We start from the raw sequence: 5,793 nt of genomic DNA on the forward strand, positions 1-5,793 counted from the left end.
GATTACATTGTTATTGAGTAGATATCTAACAATCAGTCCATTAATGTGTAAGAATGTATGTTTATGGATTACATTGTTATTGAGTAGATATCTAATAATCAGTCCATTAATGTGTAAGAATGTATGTTTATGGATTACATTGTTATTGAGTAGATATCTAATAATCAGTCCATTAATGTGTAAGGATATCTAGGAATAATCTTTTCACTAATTAAGATCATCATCAATCTTTATTGCCATATTAAAGATTAAGTTATCTGGTTTTTGCAGTATGGGCTGTATATGGTTAGATGCATCCTCTACATACAGGACCAGCATCTTATGGACTCACCACACCAACAGCGGACTGTATTTAACTTTCTAGAGCACTGTGTTATTTCCTTGTCAGATTAGCCTTGTTCAGTGTTACACGTGTGTGTTGTTAGTTGCGAACTTATCTGACTCAGTGATCCTGTACCAGGGTTCGATCTAGTCCTTTACATCCTAGGGATGTTAGAAAAGGTTACATTTTATAGCTCTCACCAAGAGTTTGATTGTTAAACCTATTTCTGTGTTACTTTTTAGAAAGCATGTGATTAGATGAGAAAATGTTAACCTTAGATGTTAAAGATGCTTTTAATATATGTGCTTGTTTATATTTACAAGTGACCTGTTTCTGAGTTACAAATGCTTGTTACTTGTATAACATCTGCAGTCTGTAAAGAAGGACTCCAATATTTAACGTATTTATACCATGTACCTCGAACTACATAACTTGATTAATGCTTACATAATTTTGGGTTGTTTTATTCACTGTAAGTGACCTAGTTCCATTATTAACACCAATACTCAGGGTTGTAATTTATACGTCATATTTAAGAATACTTTCTTGTAAATGGAACAGAATTATCAGTATTTTTTCCTTCAATTTTTAAAATATATATTCAAGCTCCAGGGTTTTTCAGCTCCGATGTGTCGTAAGAAAGTTAATTTTAAGTAACATATATATATTGAATCTAAAAGAACGAAAAAGACAGAGCAGCAGAGAATTCATTACTAAATTTTTTACCACTTTTAACGTTTGTACTTTAAAATATAGAATATTAGTGATGATAACGTGAATAATACCAAAGCTGACAAAGCTCGAAATTCATTATTTAAATTATTTGAGCTTTATCACTCCATTTTAGGATTATTCTGTTGTAGACTGGGCCTAATAGTCTTAGTTAAAACACTCTTTAAAGCAAATGTTAAAACAGTTAATGTTTAGAGAGTTTTCATTATGATGTTTATAAAATGTTGCTATATTTTTCTTTCAGCATTTTGTAAAATTGTCAAAATGCTTGTAGTATAGCAGCCTTCACAGTCACTGAACCCTAGTGGCCTATTTTACAAATCTCACAACAGCAACTATTTTTATATATATCAGAACTGTGGAATCAGGTTAAGGTATTTTGATACTCTAATATTTTGTAGATTGCTAAACTTTATTAGTGGCTATACAAATAAGAGTTCTCTCTGGTATTGTCTGGTAATCAAAAATACTTTTCTGTAGCATTTGTTTTCATTAATCTGTCATAAATCAATAACTTAAGATATAGCAGTTAGTAAATTTCATGAAAACATGTTTCATTGTAGAATTTTAAAAGTCAAAGGAAAAAATTAAAACCTGATCTACACCCCATTTTACCTCGTATAGGAATGGACGGTTAATCGTTAAAGTTGCTTCTATAATGAAAGATACAGTTTTCATTACAACTTAAGCAAACACTTACTAATCTTTAAATTTTATATTTATAATTTTCAGTTGAAAAACTAAAAATTAACAATATTTGTACATATATCTTATTTTGTAAGGAAGCTGTGTTTTTTCAGTCTTGAAAACTAAATTATTTCTTGTTTGTGACATTCACATTTTTTTCCTGCTAATACAAAGTTCGTTTAGTTGTACACGTGTTTGTTTACCAGATCAAGGCTAATAAATACTCATTATTAATGAAATGGGTGTTACATAATAAATTGTATCTCAATATGCTTTTTTCAGTAATGAAATTGTACAAAGTGTTTAGCATTTCTGAGTTCTCTTTTGCTGGATGTTTCCCGTTACATTTACTTTCTCAGTCACCTCTGTGTACTTTATTAAAACTCTCATGTCTCTAAGTTAAAGTTAAAGTAATATTAACAGCCAGTGTGAATTTGATTAAGTCTTTTATTTGTTGTTAGATATATTATTTCTACTTAGATAAGTCGACCACTAGTGGGTCAACGGTAAGTTTATTAACCTACAATGCTAATTTTGGGTTTAATTCCCCACTGTGGACAGAGTGCAGATAGCAGCAACAGATTAAATGATTTAATGGAATTTAAAACTTAATAGTTGAAGTATTTTAAGTAAATCAAACTTTTTACTTCCTTAGTAATTCAACTTTTTTCATTTAACTGTTGATTCATATAATTTTACTCAGCTAATTTACTGTTTAATTTGATAAAATTTAAGTTAAACACTATAAATAGTTGAGTAATTTTTTAAGATAAATCAAACTTTTTCTTTCATTGAAGATTCAATTTTTTGTTATTTATCTATGATACATATAACTTTAATTAGGTTAGATTTGATCTCAAAAAAAGTGTGATAGATAAGGTTTAATGGAAGAGTTTAATACTAGTCACAATGCTAAATTTGTTTCTATATTTTTTACAAATATTTATTTTTTTACTTGTATGTTTTTACAATTACGTTTTTTCGGGTTCAATTGTATTCATTTGTGAGTAAGGTTTGAAATACTAAGAGCTTATTAGAATTGTTAAAAACAAAAATACAAAACTAACCTGTACACTTTCTAAAGGTGGATCTTCCTTCAACATTATTAGAATTGTTTGTATTAGATTATTACGTATTTGAAAGTTTTAACAAAATTCTCATTTCTTTATTATCTAAAAAAAAACTAATTTAAAAAAATTGTGTACAGATTGAGTGTAGTTTATAGCATTCTTAAATGTTAATGTATAACTTTGGTCTTTTTTAATTTTACTTTAACTGAGCATTTACATATTTTATTATATGATTCACAGATGTCAACGATTTTAAGTTTGTTAGAATAATTCTGGTTTTTAACTCCAGGTTATACCATTGTAATAATATTCTATGATTCACAGATGTCAACCATTTCAATTTTGTTAGAATAATTCTGGTTTTTAACTCCAGGTTATACCATTGTAATAATATTCTATGATTCACAAAGATGTCAACCATTTCAATTTTGTTAGAATAATTCTGGTTTTTAACTCCAGGTTATACCATTGTAATAATATTCTATGATTCACAGATGTTAACCATTTCAATTTTGTTAGAATAATTCTGGTTTTTAACTCCAGGTTATACCATTGTAATAATATTCTATGATTCACAGATGTCAACCATTTTAAGTTTGTTAGAATAATTCTGGTTTTTAACTCCAGGTTATACCATTGTAATAATATTCTATGATTCATAGATGTTAACCATTTCAATTTTGTTAGAATAATTCTGGTTTTTAACTCCAGGTTCTACCATTGTAATAATATTATATGATTCACAGATGTCAACCATTTTAAGTTTGTTAGAATAATTCTGGTTTTTAACTCCAGGTTATACCATTGCGATAATAGCCTTTAAATTCTGATGTTTATATATCTTGGGGGTTTGGTATAACATTCTGGGGTGAAATGAAAGAACACTGTTTAGGTCTTGGTCATTTAAACGTTTTCACTTAAACCAGAATAAAATATTAGCCAATCAGAAATGATATTGATATTTAACCCATTCTTTAAATTTGACAGCCATGTCAGAAACATGTCGAAACAAACCATCTAGCCAAGAATGAGGAAATATATTGGAATGTCATCCTCACAACAAAGAAATAGACAAAAAAAAAGTCTACTTTTTAGACAATGCCAATACAAATCTTGTTAAGTACTGCCACATGGCTGTGTGATAAATCAGGCCAAAATCAGTAAGAAAATTAATGTAAAAACTAAATAATTCCTATTTTTCTGCTCAGATTTTGATTTTATTTTAGGCTTGTATTCCTATTTTATATCATAATGGTCGGTATCTGTGCTTTGGTTAAAATTTATTTCAAGACAGTAAATCAAGAAAATCCATAAACTGTTGACCTTGCATTAGAAAATGAAAGAGGAATATTTGAGAAATGAGATTTTTAAAAAGCGTTTAACTTTATAAAATTACAGCACAGTTAGTCATAAGTTGTGTAGGTTTAGATACTTCATTGTAATCTTTATCTTAAAGATATGAGTATAAAAAGTTACAGATGTGTTATTAGGCTCTCTCTGTAATGTAAATGGTCTGTAGAGATTCATATAAATATGTATGAATATATTTATATATTATACATATATGAATAATTGTGAATGTAACCTTTATGTGATATACCAGTACTTCTTGACTGCAATGTGATGTAACTAACATGTTAAAATGTGTGAATATAATAAAGTTATACTAACACAGTTTTGATCTTTGTCTGCTTTAATAGGTTTAAATGTCACTGGTTCATGTAATCACTTACAAGCATATGTACCCCCATATTAACTGCCACTCATGTAAGGTTCTAACTGTTCAACTTATTACTGATTTCTGCTAACACCTGTTTTATGTAACACTACTAGCTTAATAACAACTAACTAGATATAGACCAGTCCCTTGGTCTTGAATCAAGACAAATAAATAAACTTGGATGTAAACCAATCTTTTTTCTTTTACTCAACAGTGAAATTTATAATTATTGTACTGGTGATCCGGACCAAAACTATTATTTATTTATACCTTAGTTACTTAGGGGTGATCCGGACCAAAACTATTATTTATTTTTACCTTAGCTACATAGGGGTGATCCGGACCAAAACTATTATTTATTTATACCTTAGTTACTTAGGGGTGATCCGGACCAAAACTATTATTTATTTTTACTTTAGCTACTTAGGGGTGATCCGGACCAAGACTATTATATATTTATACCTTAGTTACTTAGGGGTGATCTGGACCAAAACTATTATTTATTTTTACTTTAGTTACTTAGGGGTGATCCAGACCAAAACTATTATTTATTTATACCTTAGTTACTTAGGGGTGATCCAAACTAAAACTATTATTTATTTATACCTTAGTTAGTTAGGGGTGATCCAAACCAAAACTATTTTATATTTTTACTTTAGCTACATAGGGGTGATTCAGATCAACAGTATTATTTATCTCTATTTTAGCTACGTGGGGTGATCCAAACCAAGAATGTTATCACTAAGCATGGTAGTGCTTAGTATGTAGGGATGAGCCGAGAATGAAAATGGCTGCCACATTCAATCTATTACTCTATGATGTTTACAGATAACTGCTAAAGTTGAGTTATAGCCTTATTTGAGCACATAATTGCCATTATCAAGTGTTTCACAGCTTGTATAACAGTAGTATTATTCTGTTCTTCTACCACACGTTTTTTCATGAGAATATAATAAAAAGAAAAACTACTACTTAGTGAGTTCAGTTTACAAGTATATATTATTTCCATGTTTCATAAATAACAGTTTCATTTCTGGTCACTAGATGGCAGTACAAATGTTCTTATATAACAACCGTTTGTGACCTGTTCATTCACGATTATGATATCTGATGAAACAATTTCAGTAAAAATAAATAAAGAAAGAAAGAATAATCTAAATTAATATTTAAGGTATCAAGTATTTATACAACTGACAGATCTGTGTACTTATCAGTATACTTTTTCTCAAACTTTAAGTGGGATCAAGCCTGGCAGCTGTGTG

General features: G+C 28.9%; 1 long non-coding RNA gene across 1 annotated transcript; it reads left to right on the plus strand.

Annotated features, from left to right (window-relative positions):
* Positions 1 to 2,505: 2,505 nt before the first annotated feature.
* On the plus strand, positions 2,506 to 4,485 carry LOC111083558. The gene is made up of 2 exons (XR_002609106.1): positions 2,506 to 3,438; positions 3,607 to 4,485. It is a non-coding gene; the product is annotated as an uncharacterized LOC111083558 (long non-coding RNA).
* The last annotated feature ends 1,308 nt before the right edge of the window (positions 4,486 to 5,793 follow it).

Source organism: Limulus polyphemus, unplaced genomic scaffold, assembly GCF_000517525.1.
Source record: "Limulus polyphemus unplaced genomic scaffold, Limulus_polyphemus-2.1.2 Scaffold10083, whole genome shotgun sequence".
Classification (NCBI taxonomy): Eukaryota; Metazoa; Arthropoda; class Merostomata; order Xiphosura; family Limulidae; genus Limulus; species Limulus polyphemus.